The sequence below is a fragment of the Pseudorca crassidens genome, chromosome 10 (genome assembly GCF_039906515.1).
Source record: "Pseudorca crassidens isolate mPseCra1 chromosome 10, mPseCra1.hap1, whole genome shotgun sequence".
NCBI lineage: Eukaryota > Metazoa > Chordata > Mammalia > Artiodactyla > Delphinidae > Pseudorca > Pseudorca crassidens.
Window position 1 is genome coordinate 54,324,436 of NC_090305.1, and position 25,550 is coordinate 54,349,985.

General features: G+C 46.9%; 1 protein-coding gene across 2 annotated transcripts in view; it reads left to right on the plus strand.

Moving 5' to 3' along the window:
* Positions 1-25,550, plus strand: part of CMTM7 (CKLF like MARVEL transmembrane domain containing 7) — a 42,210-nt gene that overhangs the window by 6,327 nt on the left and 10,333 nt on the right. The window lies entirely within an intron of this gene.

Genomic DNA, 25,550 nt, shown 5'->3' on the forward strand with positions numbered 1-25,550 from the left:
TGCTGTGAAATTTAAGAGTAAAGAGGGTGTCATTTTCATTTTTTAGAGGTGGAGAAAGTGAAGGGAATTCAGAAGGGAATGAGAAGGAGGAGGGAGAAATTAAAGGCTTTCGGGTACAGAGTAAATTGGACCTTCTGGAAGGCAGAGGGAGCGATTAAATATAGCATGACCCTCCATATCTCTTTACTCACTTCTTCCTCTTAGGTTTTCTTTATTCCCCTAAGGAGGTGGCAACAACGCTAATATTGTTTATAAAGAAGTCTTTTTTAAACTTTTCCTCTCAAATGATGAAAGTGATACTTAACTAATTGTAATAGCATCTATCACACATTGAGTTCCTGTTAGGTGACAGCCACTGGGCTAGGTGTTTTACATGTGTGACCTCATTTAATCCTCATGATAGGTAGGTCCAATCATTATCTGCACCTTACAGATGAGGAAACAGAGAAATTAGGTAACTTGCCCAAAGTCACAAAGCCATAAATAGCGAAGCAGTTTGAGTCCAAATCTTGAGCTCATAAAAGGACAATTTGGGGTTATTTTTTTTATTATCAATATGCCATGAGAATTTTTCCATGTGATTAAACCTTATTTGAAAAGGATGCTGTGATAACTACACATGGTAGTTGGTTGGACCATAACTTATCCATTTGTCTCCTCATTGGTGGGCAGACGGTAGCAGAGCTAAAAGGAGGTGCTCTGAGATGTGACAGCAGGTACTAATGACAGTTTCACCTTTTGCCAGAGATGAACTCAGCCAGAGTGGGGAAAACCCCTCACTGGGGTATAGGCCAGACAGTGGGCGTCGTATTTTATAAAGCGTTTCACATGTTACTCTCTGGGCTGCTGGAAGGCTTAAGAGGAAACCATTAGTATCATCTTTGTGTTTAAGTCCTAGGTTCCTCCTGAGAGGAGAACTAAGGTTCGGGTGTCTGCTTTATTATGTCAGGCAATTTTACATGCAGTTTCCCTTTGTTTAACCCTTAATGACTGTTATTTATTTTCCCTTTCTGTTGGTTGAATGAAGGCTGAGAGGGTTTGTAACTTGCCCAAGTTTCAAAAATTCCATTAAATTCTGGAGCCAGCATTTGAGCCTAGGTGTGGCCAAGGCCCAACCCTTCCCCCAATGGTGTGCTGTCTGTCTGTCTGTCTGTGTATGGCAGACAGGCTCCCAGGCTAGCCCACTGTGGCAGACACACCCTAGGGGGACCCCCAATGAGTCACAACCTTATGTAACTCCATCCTCTTGAGTGTGGGCAGGACCTGTGACTTGTTCTAACCAGTAAGAAATAGCAAAGATGATGGGATGTCATTCCCATGGTTATGTCATATGCCAAGGTGAAGGGATGCTGCAGATGTAATTAAGGTTCTAAATCACATGATTCTGAGTTGATCAAAAGGACATTATCTCCAGGTAGGCCTGATCTAATCAGGTGACAGCCCTCAAAAGAGGTACAGTTAAGTCCCCCACGTATGAACGAATTCCGTTCCAAGAGTGCGTTCATAAGTCCAGTTTGTTCGTAAGTCCAACAAAGTTAGCCTAGGTACCCAACTAACACAGTCGGCTACATAGTACTGTACTGTAATAGGTTTATAATACTTTTCACACAAATAATACATAAAAAACAAACACAACAAATAAAACATTTTTAATCTTACAGTCCAGTACCTTGAAAAGTACAGTAGTGCAGTACAAGAGCTGGTATACAGGGGCTGGCATCGAGTGAACAGGCAAGAAGAGTTACTGACTGGAGGAGGGAGAGGAGGTGGGATATGGTAGAGCTGAGGGATCGTCACCAATAGGAGGAGGGCAAGCTGCAGTTTCACTCACGCCTGACATTGATGGCACAGGTTCTGGTTCCTTGCTGGATTCAATTCTATCTACCCTCTTGAAAAATGATCCAGTGATAGTAGTAGCTATCACTGCTAGTAGCTCCTTTTGTCTCGTCATGGATGACACGGTAGCACTGGATTGCATTTTGAATGGCTGCTGCAACCTTTATGTACCATTCTATGTTCAGGTCCTGTGCCTCAAAAACTAACAGTGCCTCCTCAAATAAAGAAAATCCCCTTGCCATTTCCTGCATTGTGAATCTCTGTGGGTATCCTGGGCTTGAATTAAAGATACTGTACTACTGTACTCTCTACAGTACTGTATAGTAAAGTACACAAAAGCACAACCACTTGTAGAGGATGCACGCACGTGTACGCCAGACATGTGAACTAACTTACGTGATTGGACTCGCGAACACACGTTCGCATCTTTGAAAGTTCGCAACTTGAAGGTTCGTACATAGGGGACCTGCTGTACTGGTTTCTTCCCAAAGGAGAGATGCTCCGGCTGGCCCTGGAGAAGTAAACTGCCTTGCTGGGAGACGGCCTGGTAGAGGAGCACGTGGCGAGCATCTGTAGGTTCTGTCTAGAAGCTGAGAACAGCCCTCTGCTGACAGCCAGCCAGAAAACAGGGACCTCATTCCTATAGCTGCAGTAGCATATGAGCTTGGGTGAGGACCCCAAGCCTCAGATGAAACCCCAGTCTGGCCACCACCTACACTGCAGCCTTGAGCAGAAGTCTCTTGCCAGGGCTCCTGACTGGTGGGAACTGTGAGATGATAAGTGAGTACTGTTTTAAGCTACCAACTTGGGATAATTTGTTATGCAGCCGTAGACATCTCACACACCCACAGAAGCCCGGGCCTCCTGCATCAAATCCGGTGGTCTCACGGCTGCTCCTTAGCAAGAAAACATGGGGCAACAGCCGTGCAGGAGACAGGAGGTACAGTGGCCATTTTTACAATAACAGTTATACAAGTTTTTATCTGGGCTGTGGTCACATGTCATTGAATTCCTGTGGAGTAAATCTGTTGGCTGAGTTCTTGCTCTTGGCATTATGCTGAATGCTTTAAATGCAAGAACTCACTCGTCATTACAGCATCCCTCAGAGGTGTCAGTACTTCCACTTTACAGATGAGGAAACCGTGTGGGGAATTTAAATACCTTCTGTGCAGCTACTAGACATGTTAGAACGGCCTCTACCGCCCAGTAGTCCCACTGTCCTCCAGGGTCACTTCCCAGAGCCACTCTAAAAAATAAAATCCTGATGCAAACAGTAATTATGGTTGTACAATTGTTAAAATTGTATTTGGTTTTTTTGAACAGATAACATTCACATGACCAAGATTTTAAAAGTTCAAAAAGTCCTCCAATTCTTGCTTTCCCTTCCTGGAGGCTACCAGTGATACTGGTTTCTTGTATATCCTTCAGGAGTTATTTTATGTTTCGATGTGTGTGTGTGTGTTTGTGTGTTTGTCCATCTTCTTTCCATCTTGGGGATAATTCCGTATGTGTTCAGTGTATTCTCATTCTCCTCATTTTCCTTAACAGCTGCGTTGTGTTCCAGAGAATAGATGTACCATAATTTATTTAATTAGTCCCCTCTCAACAGGCATTCAGGTTATTTCCCATCTTTTGTTGTGTCGTAGTGCTGTTGTGGATACCCTTGTACATATCATAGTTCTGTGTGTGTACAAGGTAATCAGAAGGAGAAACTCCTAAAAGTAGAATTCCTGGACCAGATGTTGCCTGCTCTTGGAAATTTGTTCATCTGTCCTGTAATTTAGATTCTCACACATCTCCTGTGATCTTCTCCCAGAGGGTTTCAGGGGTCTTCCACGTTCATTGCCATTGAGAGACTCTACTTCGTGTTCAGGGTTCAGAGTTCCACTGCTCTAGACTCCCACTGAACTTTATTTAAGATGTTAAGAACCAGAAAAGTCTAGGGAACAAGAAGACCTGCGTGACCAGCATTTTTCTTAGAATTTCCCAACATCCATCACAGGGAGTGTTGAAGTCAGCTTCCCTAAAAGGAGATCTAGAGATGGGCATTCTTGTGCATCTGGTCCTTGAGTGAGGGCAGCAGTCAAGGGCAAGAGGAGGACTAGACAGATGGGTTTGAGAAGTCTCGCCTCAGCCTGATCCTGCGGGGAGCTCTGGAGAGTGAGGTGCACCACAGAGATGCTCCTCTAGCCGTTAGCGAGTCATAATCTTTTGGCTGGTGGAGGGTCTGGCCTTGGTGTTTGATGGCTGCTGACTGATCAGGGTGGTGAATGCTGGAGGTTGGGGCTGCTGTGGCAATTTCTTAAAATAGGACAACTGAAGTTTGCCGCATAGATCGACTCTTCCTTTCACAAATGATTTCTCTGCGGCCTGCAGTGCTGTTTGATAGCATTTGACCCAGTGGAGAACTTCTTTCAAAATTGGAGTCAATCCTCTCAAACCCTGCTGCTGCTTTATCAACCAAGTTTTTGTAATATTCTAAATCCTTTGTTGTCATTTCAACACGCTTTATAGCATCTTCACCAGGAGCAGATTCCATCTTAAGAAACAACTTTTTTGCTCATCCATAAGAAGTGACCTCTGTTCTGTTCTAGTTTTATCAGGAGATGCAGCAATTCAGTCCCATCTTCAGGCTTCACGTCTGATTCTAGTTCTCTTGCTGTTTCCACCACATCTGCAGTGACTTCCTCCACTGAAGTCTTGAACCCTTCAAGGTCATCCATGAGGGCTGGAATCAACTTCTTTCAAACTCCTGTTAATGTTGCTATTTTGACCTCCTCCCATGAATCATGAATGTTCTTCATGGCAGCTAGAATGGTGAATCCTTTGCAGAGGTTTTCAGTTGACTTTGCCCAGATCCATCAGAGGAATTCCTATCTATGGCAGCTATATAGTCTTAACAAAATGTATTTCTTAAATAATAAGACTTGAAGTCAAAATGACTCCTTGATCCACGGGCTGCAGAATGTTGTGTTAGCAGGCTTAAAAACAACATTCACTTCGTACATCTCCGTCAGAGATGTTGGGCGACCACGTGCCTTGTCAACGAGTGGTCATATTTTGAAAGGAATCTTTTTTTCTGAGCAATAGGTCTTACCAGTGGGCTTAACGTGTTCAGTAAACCATGTTGTAAACAGATGTGCTGTCATCCAGGCTTTGTTGTTCCATTTAGAGAGCACAGGCAGGGTAGATTTAGCATAGTTCTTAAGGGCCCAGGATTTTCGGAATGTGAGTGAGTATTGGCTTCAACTTAACGTTGCAGTAGCCCCAAACAAGAAAATCAGCCTGTCCTTTGAAGCTTTGAAGCCAGGCATTGACTTCTCTCCAGCTATGAAAGTCCTGGATGGCATCTTCTTCCAATAGAAGGTTGTTTTGTCTGCATTGAAAATCTGTGGTTTAGCGTAGCCACCTTCGTGAATTATCTTAGTTAGGTCTTTTCCATAACTTGCTGCAGCTTCTACATCAGCACTTGCTGCTTCACCTTGCACTTTGATGTTATGGACACAGCTTCTTTCCTTAAACCTCATGAACCAACCTCTGCTCGTTTCAGACTTTTCTTCTTCAGCTTCCTCATCTCACTCAGCCTTCATAGAATTGAAGAGAGTTAGGACCTGGATCTGGATTAGGTTTTAACTTAAGGGAATGTTGAGGCTGGTTTGATCCTCTAACCAGGCCCCTAAAACTTCCTGTATATCAGCATTAAGTCTGTTTTGCTTTCTTATCATTCGTGTATTCGCTGGAGGAGCACTTTTAATTTCCTCCAAGAACTTTTCCTTTGCATTCACAGCTTGGCTGTTTGGCACAAGAGGCCGAGCTTTCAGCCTGTTGGGGCTTTCGACATGCCTTGCTCACTAAGTTTAATCATTTCTAGCTTTTGATTTAAACTGAGAGACATGTGAGTCTTCCTTTCACTTGAACACTTAGAGGTCGTTGTAGGGTTATTAATTGGCCTAATTTTAATATTGTTGTGTCTCAGAGAATAGGGACACTAGAGAAGAGGGAGAGAGATGGGGAACAGCTGGTCAGTGGAGCAGTCAGAACACACACAACAGGGACTTCCCTGGTGGTCCAGTGGTTAAGTCTCCACGTTTCTGCTGCAGGGGGCATGGGGTCAATCCTGGTCGGGAAACTAAAATCCCACATGCTGTGGGGTGCGGCCAAAAAAACCCCCAGCAAACAAACAAAACCCCACAACACTTACTGGTTAAGCTCACCATCTTTTTTTTATTATTATTATTTATCTATTTTTGGCTGTGTTGGGTCTTCGTTGCTGCGTGCGGGCTTTCTCTGGTGTGGCGAGCGGGGGCTACTCTTCGTTGTGGTGCGTGGGCTTCTCATTGTGGCGGCTTCTCTTGTTGCAGAGCACGGGCTCTAGGTGTACAGGCTTCGGTAGTTGTGGCACGCAGGCTCAGTAGTTGTGGCGCACGGGCTCAGTTGCTCCACGGCATGTGGGATCTTCCCGGACCGGGGCTTGAATCTATGTCCCCTGCATTGGCAGGCGGATTCTTAACCTCTGCGCCACCAGGAAACTCCCAGGCTCACCGTCTTTCACGGGCATGGTTTGTGGTGCCCTGAAAGAATTGCGATAGTAACATCACTGATCACTGATCACAGATCACTATAACAAATATAATAATAATGAAAAAGTTTGAAATACTGCAAAGATTACCAAAGTGTGACACAGACATGACATGAGCAAATGCTGCAGGCACCAATAGATACTCCAGGAGGTCAGTGACGCCAGTGCTATTGTAAAAAATGCAATAAAGCAAAATGCAGTAAAACAAGATATGCCTGTATTTAGCGCTGTGATCACCATTTCAACATATAATTGTCTTAGTGTCATTTAGGGATAAAAAATTGATTTCCAGATGTAGTGGGTCATCTGGTCCCCCTCCCCTCAAATTTATATCCCCGTCCTAAACCCAGGGAGCTGTGAATGTTACCTTATTTGGAACAAGGGTCTTTCCAGATTTAATCACGTTAAGGGTCTTTAAATGATTATCTAGATTTTCTGGGTGGGCCCTACATCCCACGACAAGTGTTTTTATAAGAGACTCAACAGCAGGGTTGTGGGGAAGGCGATGGTGATGTGAAGGTGGGGCAGAGCTTGAGTGATGCAGCCATGAGCCAGGACGGCCAGAGCAGCCGTGCAAGCTGGGAGAAGTAAGGAACACACCCTCCTGAAGTCTCCAGAGAGAGCTCAGCCCCGCCAACTCCTTGATTGCAGCCCAGGGATACTGATTTTGGACTTCCGGTCTCCAGAACTGTGAAAGAATACATTTCTGTTGTTCTAAGCCACCAATTTTGTGGTAACTTGTAACAGCAGCCACAGGACACTAATAAACCAATGAAAGGCTGTCAGTTGTGGGCAGACTTTTCAGAGTTTGTCCTTTTAATTGATTATTTATTTTTAATATTTATTTATTTGGCTGTGCCGGGTCTTAGTTACAGCACATAGGATCTTTAGTTGCGGCATGCATGTGGGATCTAGTTCCCCGACCAGGGATCGAACCCAGGCCCCCTGCATTGGGAGTGTGGAGCCTTAGCTGCTGAACCACCAGGGAAGTTCCTAGTTTGTCCTTTTAGAAGCATGAAGTTTTGGAGAGGTGATGGCCACCCTCTGCCGCTCTGGCTGGCAGTTACGCCTCCATCTTCTTTATTTTAGCACATTTTTTTCCTTAATAGCTTCTTCAGAGAGAGCAGCGGTCCTTGAATTTTTGCTGAGAAAAGCAGAACCATAAAGACAGAGCAAACTTGAAGGGAGAGAGCATCAGAGTCATTCTCAGATGGCAGGGTGGAGGCAAAAGATGAAAAGTGGGTTCCAGAGATGTGCTGTCTGGCCTTCCACAGACAGTAAATGAAGTGTCCCCAATTCCCGCAAACTGTTAGAATGCCAAATAAATTTTACCGCATTCTAGTAGAATCTTCACAGATAAGAGACTGGAGCTCAAATACATCTTAAAATGGTCGAGTGAACCCTGCTTAATTTACTGCTTGTGAAATAGTTGCTGTTTTAAATGTTTGTTGAAGTGCCCAATGATTTGTCTCTAAACTATATATACTTTTGTAACTTTTTATTTATAAACAATTCCAGATATACAGAAACTTTGCAGGAACAGCACAAGGAACTCCCCACATACCCTTCCCTCAGGTTCTCCGGTCGTTAACATTTTGCCACATTTGTTTAATCATTTTTAATTTATATACACGTTATTACTTTTCTCTGGACCCTTTGAGAGTAAGTTGCAGACATGATGCCCTTTTGTCCCCAGTGCTTCAGTGAGCATTTCCTAAGAAGGACCTTCTCTTACAAACTGCATTATGGCTCCCTCCATCTGGAGATCAGTGACACCAGTGCTGTCGTGTCTAATCTATCAGCCTTATTCGGGTTTCACCAGTTGACCCACTAACGTCCTTTTTCTGGTCTAATGTTGCCTTCGGTGGTTGTGTCTCTGTAATCTCTTCAACCTGGAATGGTCTCTCTTATCTTTCGTGACTTTGACATTTGTGAAGAGTCCAGGACAGAGCAGCCCCAGCATTGGATATTGAAGTTGGTTTGGAGGGACCCTCTGATTCTCCGTGTTTTGTGGCTACAACAGAGGGAAAAGAGAAAGAAAGGAAAGAAAAGTGTTTGGATCATGGTGACTTATCTCCCTTTTAGTGCTTTTGTTTTCACAAAAGTCCCTTTTGCAGACTTCCTATCTGGAGGTAATAGCTCAAGTTGAGCTTAACTGCATGTCCTGTTAATAAAAAGAAAAAACAAAAATGGCTTAGCTCAAAGGTAACATTCTTAGGGGACTTCCCTGGCAGTCTAGTGGTTAAGATTCCACGCTTCCACTTCAGGGGGCACAAGTTCGATCCCTGGTCGGGAAACTAAGATCCTGCATGCCTCATGGCTTGGCCGAAAAAAAAAAAAAAAAAGGTAATATCCTTGGGACAACGGCTAAAATTGCTTGGGGGATTCCTCACAACAGCCTCTATCATTTAGTTACTGTTATTTTCCTTTCTTTTTTTTTTTTTTTTTTGCCATGCACCCTAGTTCACGGTAATTTATGCCATCAGATACAGAGTTCAGCTGAAGTATTTAGCTGTTGACCAAAAACCTGTGCTCCCTCTCCCAGGGTGCAGGCTTGTTTCTGGTGGACAGCTGTGCAGCCATGCAGCTAGTTCCCACCCATGGAATGAGCGCAGAAGTGTTATTTGTCGCTTCCTGTTTGAGGCTTTTAAGAGGCAGGATTCTCTACTCTTTTTTTCTGTCAGCTGTGTGCAGAGGACTCCAAGGCCGTATTTTTCATATTTATGGTTTTGTTTTGTTTTTTTGGGCCACGCTACACGGCTTACAGGATCTTTGTTCCCCGACCAGAGATCAAACCTGGGCCCTCGGCAGTGAAAGCGCTGGGTCCTAACCACTGGACCGTGTGGTTTTCGCCTTTTTTTCCTATTTAAAGATAAGGAAACAGAAACAATCCCAGGTCTAGAGACTGCCTGCTTCCCCGTTCTGCCTCTGAAGGACCCCCCCATCTAAAGTAGTCCCCCACAACTCCACCCAGCCACCCCCCCATCACCCTGTTCTGTTGCCCAGTTCTGCTTTCTTCCCAGCACCTCTTTAGCTGAAATCCCCTTGCTCACACCTTCATTACCTGTTGGTGGTGGGTCTTCTCTACCAGGACCTGAACCTGCGTAGGGGCAGTGACCGTCCTGTCTGGGTTCACCACAGGGTGCCTGGAATTTAGAAAGCACTCAGGATCTTTTTTTCTTGTTGTCGTTTTTGTTTGTTTGTTTTTGCTTTTTTTAAAATTTATTTTTTATTGAATATGGTTGATTTACAGTGTTGTGTTAATTACTGCTGTACAGCAGAGTGATTCAATTATACATATATATATACACGTTCTTTTTAAAAAATATTCTTTTCCATTATGGTTTATCACAGGATACTGAATATAGTTCCCTGTGCTATACGGTAGGACCTTGTTTTTTATCCATTCTGTGTATAATAGTTTGCATCTGCTAACCCCAGCCTCCCTCTCCATCCTTCCCCCCCGACCCCCTCCCCCTTGGCAACCACCAGTCTGTTCTCTATGTCCATGCAGAATCTTTTTTTTTTTTTTTTTTTTTTGAATGAAATGAAAGATTTTCTTTGCCAAAGCCTCTGGTAACAGCAGTCCTTTCAGTAAAGTCAGCTTGGGTGAAGTGCTTGAGAGACGTGGACCTCCTCAGAAGACCCAGTAATGATAATTATTAATCATGGTCATTAATAGGGATAATGAGGGAGAGGGGAGTGGCCCAGCTGTGGAAGGGTCCGGGGCAGTCGCTTCAGGCCTGCAGGCCAGGAGGCAGGAGCCTGCGGGGAGAAGCTGGATGCTCAATTTTATTTAATTGGGTCAACAGCTTTCCACTGACTTACACACGCAAAACGGGGTTCCAACGCCAAAGCAAGCAGAGATGAGCTGAGGGATGAGAGAAGTGTCTGCTGGTTTGTCAGGCTGTCAGGACGGGGCTCCTAATTTAAAGCAACACCAGCAAACACTGAACAATGGCATCGCTGTAGTGGATTAAAGGCTGAGAGAATAGAAGACCTGACGCAGCCAGCTCACTTTCGGATTTCTAGTTCTGGCTCGAGTGATAAACCTTCGTGTGGTCCTAGTCGTGGCTCTTTGTCGGGCAGAGGCTCTGATTCAGGTCACTGCACCAGATATTTATTTGATGCTTCCTCTGTCCCAGCCCTGTGCCAGATGTTGAGGGGGACAGCGGTGAACAAGGCTGATCAGACCTTTCCCCTTGGGCAGAAGATCTGGACACTATACAGGTGTTGTGTTTCATCACCTCCAAGGCCACATTGTTTTAGGCACTGCTAGGAAAGGAAGCCAATGTTAACTATATGAGGATGCAAATCTCTTATCATTTAGAAATTTTATTTTATGCTCCTTGAAAGAGTTCCTTTAGACTTAACTAAATGGAGATTTTATATATTCTTGTGAATACATAAAAAGGAAACTTGATGAAGGAAAATAAATTGGTTAAGATATTCCTAAAGCGGCCCCCTTCTAAATTTCTTTCTTTTTTTTTTTAAGGACTCTTTTTAAAGAAATCCTTTTTAAATATCTTTGCATACTCGGGTCCTCTGTGCCATCCAAAGTGTGAGCAGTGCAGCATTCTTTAGAAGAATCCATGAAAGAACTAAAAGCTACTGGTGCTGGGCTCGTAAGCTGGCTTTTGACTCCTGCTTCTGGAAATGATGCTAAATGTGCCTGTTTCACCATCTCAGCGCCACAACCTCTGGTTCCCAGGGCTTCGAAGAGTGCTCTGCTCTGGCCTCTGGGATTTTCTTCCACGTGCTGACATCCATTCGCAAGTTTTGATGCTGGCACGTGGCAGGCAATGGCAACTGCTCCACAGGTGCTGTCTGGGCTGGCCAGCAGCGGGCGTAGCTCCGCCTCCAGCTGGAGGGAAAGGATGGTGTGAAAAGACGGAGTGTCTTTGAATCCTTGAAGTGTGATTAGCATAGGGACCCAGGGTTTTGCAGGAGGGGGCAGAGGGTGCTCTGGGTCCTCCCAGCCTGTGCTCAGACCTTGCCGGCACAGGCGCCTCCAGGCTGAGACCTGAGCGTGGGATGATGGCGAGGCAGGAGGTAAAGGCGGGAAGAGCGTTCTGGAGGAGGGAACGGCCTGTGCAAAGGCGTAGAGTTTGGAAGAATTCTTGGTTGGTTCACAGAATGGGCGTTTTGGTAGTGGTGAGGTATGGAAGCGCTGTCAGCCATAGAAATCAGTTTGCCATGGTTCTGTTAGGCTTTGACAGCTTCCCCATCAACTCCCCCTTGTCAGCTTCCCCATCAACTCCCCCTTGTCAACTGCCTCATCAAAATTGCTGGGGGAATTAATCAAGCAGTGAGGGTGTTAATTTACCTGTTTCATCTGGGTCTTTCATTGAAAGTCTAAAGTTTTTATAATGGGGAATTTTCAACATAAAAATATTGAGACTATTATAATGACCCTGCATCCATCATCCAACTAAAACAATTATCAACACACCGTCAATCTTGTTTTATGTCTGTCTCCCATCTACCCCATGGATTGTCTTGAAGCAAATCCTAGATTCCATATTTCAGTATGTATACTTTTTAATAGAGACCACTATTACTATATTATATTGTTATATTACTGTTGTCATAGCTTAAAAGACAAGCCATATCAAATATCCAGTCTGTTAAGGTTTCCCCAGTTGTATGTGTATGTGTCTAAACAGTTGGTTTGTTCAAATCAGGATCCAGATAAAAACCACACACTGTATTTTGTTCATGTGTCTCTCAAGTCTCTTTTAATCTACGGCTTCCTCCTCTTCCTTCTTTTTCATTACAATTTATTTCTTGAATAAAGCTGTTCATTCATTCCTGTGGTTCACTCCCATTGAGTAGATGCGTCTGAGTGCGTCCCTGCAGTGTCCTTAACCAGTTCTTCAGTCCCCAGTATTTCTTACCAGTTGGCAATTAGATCTGCAGGTTCAGTTGATTGTGGTATTGATCTTGAAACCTGTGACATTGCTAAACCCATTTATTAGTTCTAGAATCCTTTTCTGTAGATTCTGTTGGCATTTTCCACATAAATAATCATGTTGTTTACAAATAAAGAAGTTTTGTTTCTTCCTTTTCAATCTACATGCCTTTTATTTCCTTTTCTTACTGCAACCTTGGGAAATACGTTGAATAAGCGTGGTGAGAGAGGACATCCTTGTTCCCTATTTTAGGGGGAAACATGCAGCCTCTCATTACTAAGTACATTGTTAGCTTTAGATTATTTCGTAGATGCCTTTTATCAGGTTAAGGAAGTTCCCTGCTATCCTAGTTTGCTGAAAGCTTGTATCATAAATGGATATTGAATTTTGTCAAATGCTTTTTCTGTATCAGTTGATATGAGTATTTGGGTTTTCTTCTTCTGTCTGTTAATACGGTACATACATTGATTTTCAAATGTTGAACCAGCCATGCATTCCTGGGACAAACTTTAGTTAATTCTTGAGCATTTATGTTTTTTTATAGATTGTTGGATTCAATATGCCAATATTTTGTTGAGGGTTTTGATAGCCTGGAAAGAGTTGATCCAGCAGCTTACTAATGACCCAGCCCACTTCCAGACCTTCTCTTTGAGACATTCACATACTGATAAGCCAGCGCGGGTTGTTCTGAATCCTTGTCTCTCATTCCTCTTCCTGTGGTTGCTGCTCTTTTGGGCTTTAGCTGTGTCTCACTTCTGCCCACGTGTTAGAACAGCATAACGTAGTGAAACTCAATTCAGAAACAGGATGTAAAAAGAAGCATTTGATTCCAGATCCAAGGTGACTTGTCTCACCTTACTGAGGTCCTGCTCTGTGCCCGGCCCCAGTGCAGCCCTGGGGACAGTGTATTTGTGCTGCATTTATCTGAGTGGTCTGGTTCCCTCTTAGCAGGTGCACGAGAGGGGGCTTTGTTTAGGATGAACTTTATGTCCGTGTCTCTGTCCTTCCTGCTTCCTCCACAGGCATCTAGACCAGGGCAGAGGCAGGGCTGCTCCGTGGGGACCGAAAGGCCCTGTGTCTTACCACCAGGCAGGTTTTACAGCAGCCAGGAGGCTCAGGGTGACCCTGCAGGCCTGGTGAGGGGAAGTGTAGGGAGGGGCCACGTTCTAGCCTTACCCGTTATTTTGTAAGTGAAGGTCAAGGGGGTGGGGAACTTTCTGAAGGAAAGTCTTTGTTTTCACCGGGCACACAGGTGACTCGAAAGTGAGAGAGCAAAGGAGAGCGAGGCATCAGAGAAGGGCCTGCTTTTGGGAGTGATGTCACTGAAGCTAGGGGCGCAGGTCACAGTAACTGTGCCCTTGAACCGAGGACATGGTGGCTGGAGAGGGAAGAAGACAGGGGCGAGGTGTCCATGCCAGCCCCATGGTCTTGTCCTCTCTGGGGAGTTGTTCTCTAGAATTGGGCCAGAGAGCAAGAGAGGGGGCACTGGTGGCCCGCAGGAGGGGGAGCCTGGCACATTTTTCTTTCATGAGTGGCTTTGTGCCAAGGTCTGGACAGATGGGACTGCCGGCTCATTTGGAGCCTGTGGTCAGCAGTCAGGAATCCGAGGCAGCCCCCTCCCGAATGGGCTCGCAGGGGGAGTTTCCTGTTGGCCTCCGCCTGCTGTGATGCGGGGGCTGCTCCCCACGCCACCCCCAAGGGTCCCCGGAACATCTGTGCCGCCTGCCGTCCCCCTGCCACCCACCTTCCCTGCCCACTCCTCTGGCTGAATGTCTGCTTCCGCTCCTTGTCCCCTGCAAGGATGGACAGCCTCCTCCTAACTGACCCCGCACCCCTTCTCCCCCAGCTCCACTAGATTCGTTTTCCAAGCCTGCAGTTCTGTTGTGGTTCTTCCCTGCTCAGTAACCTTCACTGGCTCCCCATTGCCTGCCCGGAATATCTACTTCCTCAGCTTGGAATCAGACGCCCCCCACGCCCCTGCCAGCTTTGCTCCCGTCGCGCACATGTGCGGTTTGCTTACAATGGAGAACAACTCACCTGTCCCCAAATACGCCCCGTGCTTTTCCACCCTACGCCTTCCCACCAGGTTCCCTCAGCTGGAAGCCTCCTTTTCCCTTCCCTGTGTGTTCAGATCCTGCCTCCCGTGGGTCCACGCTGGGCCACACCCGTTCTTCACAGAGGACGTCCCTGGCCTTCCTCTCCTCCAGCATCCTTCCTCACAAATGGTACCTCCCTGATGGCATTCGTCCCCTATTTTCTTTTTAGGTACCTGTGTCTGGGTCTGAGGCTCCTCGCCCTTTGGACAGCATGGATGTCTAAACTGTCCTTACGTTGTGCTCATCTCCTGGTGACAACTGGCTGCACTTAGATGAACCACCATTTAAGTGCTGCTCTGTGCTAAGAGCTTCTTAAACATCATCCTGTTTATTCTTCCCAAAATACCTCTGCAAGGACTTTTTAAAAATTAATTAATTTATTTATTTTTGGCTGCGTTGGGTCTTCATTGCTGCGCGCAGGCTTTCTCTGGTTGGGTGAGCGGGGGCTACTCTTTCTTGTGGTGCGCGGGCTTCTCATTGCAGTGGCTTGTTGCAGAGCAGGGCTCTAGGCGCACAAGCTTCAGTAATTGTGGCACGCAGACTCAGTAGGTGTGGCTTGCGGGCTCTAGAGTGCAGGCTCAGTAGTCACAGGCGCACAGGCTTAGTCGCTCTGCGGCATGTGGGATCTTCCCAGACCGGGGCTCGAACCCATGTCCCCTGCATTGGCAGGCAGATTCTTAACCACTGCACCACCAGGGAAACCCTATCCCCATTTTAAAGATGAGGAAACTGAGGCCCAGCGAGGTTAACTGGCTCATTAGTAATTGTGTTTGTTAAGTGACTATTTGACCTATCATGGTTGCTGGCCGTTCTTTACTGTTCTCCTTCAGCCTCACTCGTTCTGATTGGAGGTGGCCTTTGGCCAACACTCAGGCGTCCTTCTCCACTCCTCACAGGATACCAGACGACAATCATGCATCCTTAACCAGTGTGGTTTTCCATCAGTGACACATGCTTACAATCCTTTAATGGTGCTTAGGTACTTGCTTTGTCATTTTTTAGCCCAGACTAATTTCTTTTTCCCCCAGGCTGGCACTGATTTGGCATCATGCTGCCTGGGTTTTTAATCAAGGTGTCCCACACCCACATTCTCAAATTCAGCAGGCGCTTACTTCTGGCACGTGCCCAGGGCTGGATACCAGGCCTCCTGCTGGGGCCGGCCGCACAGCTTCTTCAAATATTTACTTCCCCAGGATCTGGCCAAAGTACTGAGTGGCATAACCCTTTCTTCTGCATCAAGGTTTCCGTAGGATTGTCTTTGGCAAAGTGGAAACCAGTGTAGCCTTGTGTCCCTCAGCAGGGCTGGGAACATGGTTAGGACTCAATAAATAATCACTGAAAAAATAATTTATTCTTCTTTCCACTTTAAAAACGGGGGTTGCCTGAATGGGAAACCAGGGAAATTCTGAAAACAGATGCATCGGTTAGCTTTTGCTGCATGACAAACAGTCATAAAATCTTGGTGGCATCAACAATGAGTGTTTGTTGCTCACATGACGGAGGTCAGCTGGGATTGACCCTGCTAATCATGACCCGGGCTGGCTTCCATGTCTCGAGGTTAGTTTCTAGTCTGATCTGAGCTGGGTTCAGCACTATCCACGTGTCTGTCACCCTCTGGGAGCCTAGCAGCTTGAGTCTCGTGACATGGTGGGAGGTGGCGTTGTCACAGAGCTCATGGTGGGCAGTACCCGCTCCCCAGACTTAAGGAGCTGCCTGTGCTCAGCACTGTGTAGACAGTTGCCGCCCTGAATTTAAAGAAAATCAATACGTAGATGTATTTGGTAGGAGGATCTTCTTTTCAAGTGAAATCTTACCAGGAAGCATAAATAAGTGGTTCTCACCAGCTGAGCCACTCGGGGTGGGCCGAGAGGATGCTAAGGCAGCTGTCCTGGGCTCCTGCTTTTCCCTCTTAGATGCCACAGCTGCAGGGAAGCCCAGACCGAGAGCCGAGGATGTAGCCTCTGACTGTCACTGGTATTTTTCATTTTTCTCAATCGAACCCGGAGCCTCCAGGCCCAGCAGTTTTTGCCCCATCAGAGCCTCTCGTCGAGGACGATCCAGGACAAGCATCCTCTCAGATGCGATGTGGGATGGCGGTGGGGATCTATCGAGCCATCCTCTGCCGTCCTCTTTACAGCGGCTTCGTTATGTAATAGTCAGTGACAACGTTCTCGGAGGCGACAGCTGCCTTCCAGCTGAGCTGCCCCAAGAGCATCTCCACAGAGGGGACGTGTCTAAGCCAGAGTGCCAGGTGCGAGACGCAGATGTGATCTCTCACCTGGGCACACCACTGCCCTCTGAGCGGACCTCAACTTCCCCTTGCAAAGAATCAAAACACGAAACCCAGAACAATGCATATGCAACTTTCAAAACAGACCAAGCGGGACCTTTTTTTTTGTTTAAGCGCCTGCTCCAGCTGCTGTGCTTGCACAGCAAATCACGCCCAAGGTTAGTAGCTGTAAAACAGCCACTTACTACGCTCACAGAGTCTGTGGGTCAGGAGCTTGGGCAGGATGCAGTGAACAGGGCTTGTCTTTGCTCCAGGATGACTGGGCTGCATCTGGGAGACCTCGAGAGCTGGGGCTGGAATGACTTGAAGACTAGCTTTCTCACGTGTGGTGGTTGACACTGGCTGGTGACCAGCCCTTAGCTAGGGTTTTGGCCAGACGCCCACCCGTGACCTCACCAAGTGACCTCTGGTGGGAGAGTTCCAGGGATGCGTCTGCATATGGGGGGGCCACAGGGAAGCTATGTCGGGGCCCCTAACCCAGCCGTGGGAGGCCTGCCCTGTCAATCCCACCACATGCCAGGCGGTGCCAAGGCTGCCCAGATTCAAGGGGAGCGGTTGGATTCTGCTTCTTGGTGGGGAGCAGCAAGGTTCTGGAAGAGCACAGGAGCCTGGAAATGTTGCTGTGGCCGTTTTTGGAAAACATAGTCAGCCACAGTGTGCTAACGGGGGGTCGGATGTTCCCTTTACCCGGCACTGCTGAGGCCGAAGGAATCAGAATATCTGGTTGTAGAGAGTTTAAGCTTCTTGTGCAGCCCGGTCCGGTCCGGTCCCGTCTCCTACCACAGCCCGTTGAGTCTTCAGGGAAAGCTTTACAGTTAAAGCTTTGCTGATGAAGTCATCTGCCCAGTCCCACAGCTTGGGGGAAAAAAAACACATAGAAGAGGCAGGAAGCAGGGTACTGTGGTTAAGAACCGCATTTGGGAACCAGATGGAAAAGACTGAATCCCATCTCTGTGCAAATAGCTCTATGGCCCGGGGCAGGCACCTCTCCACATCTGTTTCCTCATCTGTAGAAGGGGAGTCATAATAGCACAACCCTGTGCCGGGCACGTGGGAGGTACCTAATGAGTAGTAGCCATTCGTGAGAATAATCATCATTATTTCAGCACTTTGTAAAAAGCTCATGTCCCAGCAAGGGCTGTGGACCCTGCCCCTGCTCCCCCTGTCCTGGAGAAGATTCTTGTCAGTCACCCTCTTTTATTTTATTTTTATTATTCATCAGGGAACCTCTGGGAAACACTGGCTCCTACTGAGTCGGACCCTGGCTGCACACAGGGGTCTCATCATCTGATTTTATCCTGATCTTAGAATCTTAAAAAAGAGCATTTAATGTATTTTCTATGTTTCCCCCTGTCCTAAATTAATATTGTGTTTCCTCAATTGAAAACCCACCACTGGGGAATTCCCTGGCGGTGCAATGGTAAGGACTCAGCGCTTTCACTGCCGAGGCCCGGGTTCAGTCCCTGGTTGGGGAACTAAGATTCTGCAAGACTAGAAGACAAACAAAAAAAAAACCCACCACTGTTTCAATAGGATAATTTACTAGAGATGGCATTACTGGGTCAAAGAATACGCATTTTAAAAGATATTTGACGATTTGGTGTTGAGCCCAGCAGTGCCTCCCAAGCCCATGCTCAGTTTGTTTTTTTTTTAATTAATTAATTTTTGGCTACGTCGGGTCTTCGTTGCGGTGCGTGGGCTTCTCATTGCGGTGGCTTCTCCTGTTGCGGAGCACGGGCTCTAGGCGCGCGGGCTTCAGTAGTTGTGGCTCACAGGCTCAGTAGTTGTGGCTCACAGGCTCAGTAATTGTGATGCACGGGCTTAGTTGCTCTGCGGCATGTGGGATCTTCCCGGACCCGGGCTCGAACCCGTGTCCCCTGCATTGGCAGGCATATTCTTAACCACTGCGCCACCAGGGAAGTCCCCCATGCTCAATATTAACCCTCACATGTTAGTTCATGTTAATATTATTTCACGGTTCATTGCATACTTATTTGGGGTGAAGCACCAGGACTTTCCATGTGTTAACTGAAGTTAATCCTCATAGCATCCTTAGAGGGTGTACTGTCACCTTCATCACCTGCTGTAACAGTCACCAGTTCATGCCCAGTCCTCCTTGAAATACATCCTCATCCCCTTACTCTTTCCATATTATTTTTAACAGCTTTATTGAGGCATAATGTACATATTGTAAAAGCTACTCGTTTTAAGCGTACTATTAAGTGATTTTGAGTAAACTGACAGGGTTGTGCAGCCATCACCGTAATCCAATTTTAGAACATTTCCATCATCCCCCAGAGACCCCTCATGCCCACTTGCTCCCATATTATTGTGAAGCAGCTCCTATACTATGTTTTGGCTCATCCATAAATATCTCAGGGTGTGTCTCAATTGCTGGGCACTCCATCTGCTAGTTGTGCTGGCCCCTGCTAAGGCAGCCCCCCTCCTGCTTGTGCCCCCAAAGCAAACCCCTGCATCCAGTGCTGCCTCCTGTAACCTGAGAGCCAAGGGGACGTGATTGCGGAGCAGAGGCTGCAGTCCGCCCACAGGCCATGTTTACTACGGGGTCCCGGTGAGAATCCAGTTTCACCCCAAATGCAGTTCTGCACACGGCACTGAAGGCCTCCTCTGTGCTGGGCCCTGGGAGTACAGCAGGGAATTCGCTCTGGGCCCTGCCCGTGTGCCCACAGCTGACCCATCTCCAATGAGGAACACAGTGGCCAGCGGTGGCCTCGGCTGGGGTGGCCAGCTTGTCAAAGCGTCACTCTGGCCTGATCCACACCTGAACGTGTGCATGTGTATTTTGCACAGCTTCCCTGGTGACCCCTTGCTTCTGGGGTTAAAGCTTGCAGTTGTTTCAGATGCACAGGAGAACCGCAAACGTACTGGTCTCCTCCCGCGCGTAAAAGGTAGGGCCCGTCCAGGGCGATGCTTTTTCCTTTCTCTATCCCCCTCTCAGCACGAGGCAGCAGGAGCGTGGCCTTGCCCAGTGCCTGGAACGTGGAAGGCCTCAGGGGTGCACCGTAAACTATATTCATTCATTCCAGCCACAAATAACTATGGAGAACCCACGCACCATTCAGGGTTCCTGGCTCTGGGGCAACAACAGTGAGCAAAACAGAGCAAAGCCCCCATCATCGGGGGCTCATGTTCGGGAGGTGACAACAAAAATAAACAGGTGAAATACACAGCTTGCTGCGGCTCTAAAGCAGAATAACCGAGTGAGGAGAGACTACAGATGATAAAATACTTAATCTTTTTACAAAGCAGAGTATAAAACTGTATATAGCATGTAATCCAATCTTCAAAAAGGAAAAATAATACATATGTGCTCATAACATCCATATGTGGAAAGAAGTACCCCGAAATACCAGGGGTGGTGGTTATCTCTGAGAAGTGGGATTATTGGTGATTTTTGTTTTCTTAAATAGACACCTGTATGAATTAATTTTCTCTACTGAATAAGTATTGATTATGTAATTAGAGTAACCCTATTGTTTGAGCAGGACACTTGACATGACCGCCATTTTTAACGGGCCCACCTTTCTGAGTTGGAGCCCCAGAGCCCTGCCTCCGAGTGTGTGGGACTCTGAATCAGGGTAGGATTCCCTTCTTTTATCTGGGGTCCCACAGGCTGTTCCGTGCCCGCCCCTAGTGGGAACTGGACAGAGAGTTCAAGCCCCTGGCTGAAAACAGAGGCAAGAGCCAGGAAACGGTCCTAGAGAGAAACAAACAGGTCCTGTAGGCAGGGCAGCAGCATGGTGGGGAGCAAGAACATGCAGTCGCATGCCGGGGGCCCAGCGGGCTCTACTTCCCTGCTGTGTGACTTTCAGCAAGTCAGTTAACCTTTCTGTGCCTCATTTTCCTTGTAAAATGATGACAGTAGTATTTACCTTCTAGGACTGCTGTGTGAGGATGAACTTGGTTAAAAATTGTAGAGCACTTAGCCCTGGGCTTGGGTATAGTAAGTGCTCACGAAGGGCTGTCCTTTGTGGAGCATCAAGTCAAGGAGGGCCAGTGTGACAGAAAGGAAATCCACATGTAAAACAAGAGACCGGGTGGCAGCTAGGCATTTTGCAGGGCAGCCCCCCACGACAGTGCATCCTCCTGGTCAGTGTCAGTGGTGCCAAGGTTGAGAGACCCTGAGTCCAGTGAAGCCGCAGCTGATTAAAAGGAAAGGGTAGATCTATATATGTGCCATTAAAGAGCTCCAAGACGTGTCATAAGGTGCTTTTTACAACTTGACGTGATCTTTGTAATACAAGAAAGCAAAATAAGTGGATTTTAATAACTAATGAATAATCCTGTGGCACGTGGCTGTTCATGAGATTGCACGGGGCCATTTCCTGGTCCCTAGAGGGGGCTTCACCAGCAGACAGGTGCGTCTCCCCGTGCCCCAGGGCAGAGCTCAGCTGGAACACTGCAGAGTCTCCTGCCTGCCTGCCTGCTGCCAAGCAGAGTCACTAGGGGCCTGCTCGAATCTACAAATGCAGTTTCCCAGCCCTGCATCATCGTCCACATCTCTGACTTTTTGAACAAGCTTGGCTTTCATCTCCTGGGCTTTTCCAGAAAAGCCTCTTAGAGTTGGTCTGAGGCCTTTTGATGTTGCCTTTTATCAGTTACTTTCTCTCCTCCTGCCTGTCTCTCTCACTGAGACATTATCCCAAGGTCAGAATAAAAATGCTGCGAGAGGGTGGGGTGGGTGACCTGCTGGCATCCAGCCCTGGGCTCTCAAACAAAGGTGTCTGGTGCCATCTGCAGCCAGACACAGGCACACTCAGTGCCCCAGACGTGGCAGGGCATCGGGGGACAGGCCTGCCGAGGGAATGTCCCTGGGCACAGGCAGCCGGGACCCTGAGACCACCAGAGGTCATCTCCTGAGCACTGCCTCTGGAGGCTTCTCCAGAACTTGTCCATCTTAGACTTCAAAATTCCATTTCCTCCTTGAGGGAGACCCACCCAGGCCTAGGCCTGCTGCCTGGCACCTGGCCGTGGACTTAGGGACCAGCCTGTTTTAGTTCCAAAATTCTCAGGGGTCGATCGTCTCTTTCAGGTAACATTCAGTGTGCTTCGTCTCCTGTGAAATTGAGACACACTGCTGCTTTCACAAAAATTATCTCTTCCTTTCACAAAAATTATCTCTTCTTTCTGGTAAGAATTCTGATAGCATGGAGTCAGAAAGGACACAGTTTGAGGGAGAGGAAGTGGTTTCTAGTCTGAGGGAAAGCCAGTGTCTGTAGACAGCGCCACGGGGTGTCTGAGACCCGGCTTTGAGTTGAGGGTTCTTGCAACATGACTTTTAAACCCCTGGACATTTATGTTAGATACCTTATCTTCAACTTTCATGACAGTTCATTATAAAAGAACAGACCTGGGGCTTCCCTGATGGTCCAGTGGTTAAGACTCCTCACTTCCACTGCAGGGGGCATGGGTTTGATCCCTGGTCGGGGCACTAAGCTCCTACAGGCCGCGCAGTGAGGCCAAATAAGATAATAATAATAATAAATAAAAAAAGAACAGACCTTTATGAGAGGAGCTAGGAAGCACCCAGAGAAACAATTGAGTCCTTTTAGGTGGTATCACATTGACGTTACTCTAAACAGAGCCAGAACTTCCTTGGTGGTCCAGTGGGTAAGACTCCATGCTCCCAAATGCAGGGGGCTCGACTTCTATCCCGCATGCATGCTGCAACTAAGAAATCTGCATGCCGCAACTAAAAGATCCCACATGCCGCAACGAGGATCCTGAGTACCTCAACGAAGACCCAGCACAGCCAAAAACTAATAATAAATTTTTAAGAAAAAATAAATGAATAAACAGAACTGTATGTGTCTTCCAAAAGCCTCCCAGCCTTCTTCACTTCAGTTTCTCTGAATTCAGGCTTTTCTCACTGAGAACAAGAAAAGGTCCTAATAGATAAACAACAGTGTCCTACTGTACAGCACAGGGAACTATATTCAATGTCTTGGAATATTGAATAATAGAAAAAGAATCTGAAAAAGAACATATATGTATAACTGATATATAGATATGTATACACACATACACACACACACACACACATAACTGAATTATTTTGCTGTACACCTGAAACTAACACAATATTGTAAATCAACTCTACTTCAAATTTTTAAAAAGGGTGGGGGAAGAAGAGGTCATGAGAGGGCTGGTTGCAGGGGGCGGGGCAGTCACCCACATCCCAGGCCTTTTCTCTCCATTGTCTGTTCTTTCTTCTGCTTCACCTTCCTGGCTGCCCCCTGAGTATTGATCTAGAGGATTCAGGGCACTTGCAGAGGTTACCCACTGGCCCTGGAGGAGTTCTTGGAAAGTTTAGAGTCAATCAAGTCTCTCTTTTTTTCTTAAGTGCACTAGCTAAGATGCTGGCTAGCTAACGTAGTAATAAATGACTGCTTCGGCAAAAGGGACACTTTTGGTAATGTGCACAAGTACACAGCATCCGCTGTCTAAACGAGATTGTCCAAAATTGGGCTCTGCTGGAGAAGAGCACGTGGTAGGCGGCCTGAGACCCAGGGGTCAGAATTCAGGAAGTCTTATTTCACAGTCAGATTTCCCAGAGAGGTCTGAGACAGTTTGGGGTAGAGCAATAATGTACTTCCTGCTGCACGGCGCTCAGCCCCGGGGCTCGGAGGGGAAGACCTGCCCGGGCCCCTTTCGTTGGTTGGGGAAACTCTCACCCACGTGTCTGCAGACTTTGTCACAGATGAAGACTTATAAAAATTATTCTAAGTCTTTGAATTAGGTGCAAAACAGCTTCTCCACCTAGAAATCCACTGCATAATCCTGGGTTATTTGCATTTTAAGGCAGGCCTTGAATTAAAATGCCCCAGTGTGTGTGAGAGGGTCAGTGAAAGGCTGGGGAGACCCCCCAGACTCCCCAGAGAGACGAGGCCTGGAAATGGGGGCTTATAGGGCAGCAGAGCTCTGACCGTCATGCTCACTCCTGAGTGAAGCAAAGCCTCCCTTTGAGGCTTTAAAACAACCTCAAGGTGTGAATCATTGTATCACTGTGGCCGGCTGGCTGGAGAGGAACTGAGAAAATGAAAATCCTCATGCTGCTCATTAGCAAAGGGAAATACGCAAATGTTGAGGGTCCCTGTGTGTCAGGGCCACAGTCTTCTGCTTTGATCTGTTGAGCAGAACACTCTTCACGCCCACTTTAGGCTTAAGCTCAGTGTTCTTTGCTAGCTGGTGTCCCTGTACCCGAGGACCTTGGTAGAATGCTAGCAATGAGGGGCTTTGGAAAATAGAGTTTTTAGCGTTAGCCTCTTTAACCAGCGTTAGATGCATTTCGTGATCTAATTCTCATTGTAGACTCAATTTTCTACAGCGGGGTTTCTCCACAGTAGGACAGTAGTTTGAAGGCTACACTTGAGGCCAGATAGTTCTGTTTTACGGGGCCTGTCCTGTGCATTGTGGAGGGTGGGTAGCATCCCCCCTGCAACTGTGACAACCAGGAGTGTCTCCAGACATTGCCAAATGTCCCATAGGACACGAAATCACACACACACACCCTTGGAGAATCAGTGTTCTGTAGGAAAGAGGCAGTGTGAAATATTTAACCTTTGTCCTAAATTAGTTGTGCTTTTAAAATAGACCCTGAGACTTTACATACGTTTAACACCTGTGTGTTATTGGTTTATCCCCTGTGTGGGGTGAACAAGACTTTGTTCTCTGTGAGTGGCCTTCCCAGAAACTCAGAATCTTCTCTCCCCTCTTCCAGTCTGCCCTTCCATGGTATTCTTATGTTGCTAATAATTGACCTGATCGTTCGTTCATTACTAGGTGATTAGTTTATTAATTCTGCACACTCATTCATTCATGTAACAGTATGCTTAGCAAGCTCTCACCGCAGGCCCAGGGGGGAGCAAGCACCACCTTGTAGCCAGGATTCCCACACATTTGATGGCGCATCTGACGTGGAGGAACACGATCCCTGGAATCAGATAGACTAAGGTTCAAATCGTGCCTCCGCAGCTTACCGTGGACGTAGCCTTAAGCTGATTATGGAGGCTTGTGTGCCTCCATTTCCCCTTATGAGCATGGGGGTGATCTTGTTGACCTGGCAGAGTTGTGGGGAGTCTCAAGGAGATCATGTACATCAAGCATCAGTAAGTGGTAACGACGAGGAAAATCGTAAATTTTCTATGGCAGGACAAACAAACAGAAAAAAACAAACAAAAACAGCAACAACAAATGACATGCCCCCTTTGTGGTAGGCCTTACCCCATGGGCAGTGTGCATCTGCATTACACATTAACCAGACCTCCTCAAAGCAGGAGGATGAGATCAACCTTTGAGAAAAAGCTGGCCCCTTTCTTCACATGCCAGCATTGTAATTCTATGATTAATATATTTCTTTTTCATCTTCTATAAGGGGTTGCATTGACTAAAAAGATTGTCTCTACATGCATAATTGAAAAAAAAACAAACACTTGAGGAACTGTGTACACAATGCTAACCTGTCAATATGATACATAATTTCTTTGTCTCAAAAATATATAAAACTGGGACTTTCCTGGTGGCACAGTGGTTAAGAATCCGCCTGCCAATGCAGGGGACACAGGTTCGAGCCCTGGTCCGGGAAGATCCCACATGCTGTGGAGCAACTAAGCCCGTGCGCCACAACTACTGAGGCTGCACGCCTAGAGCCCATGCTCCGCGACAAGAGAAGCCACCGCAGTGAGAAGCCCACGCACTGCAACGAAGAGTAGCCCCCGCTCGCCACAACTAGAGAAAGCCCATGGGCAGCAACGAAGACCCAATGCAGCCAAAAAGAAATAAATAAATTTATTTAAAATATATATAAAACTGCATTT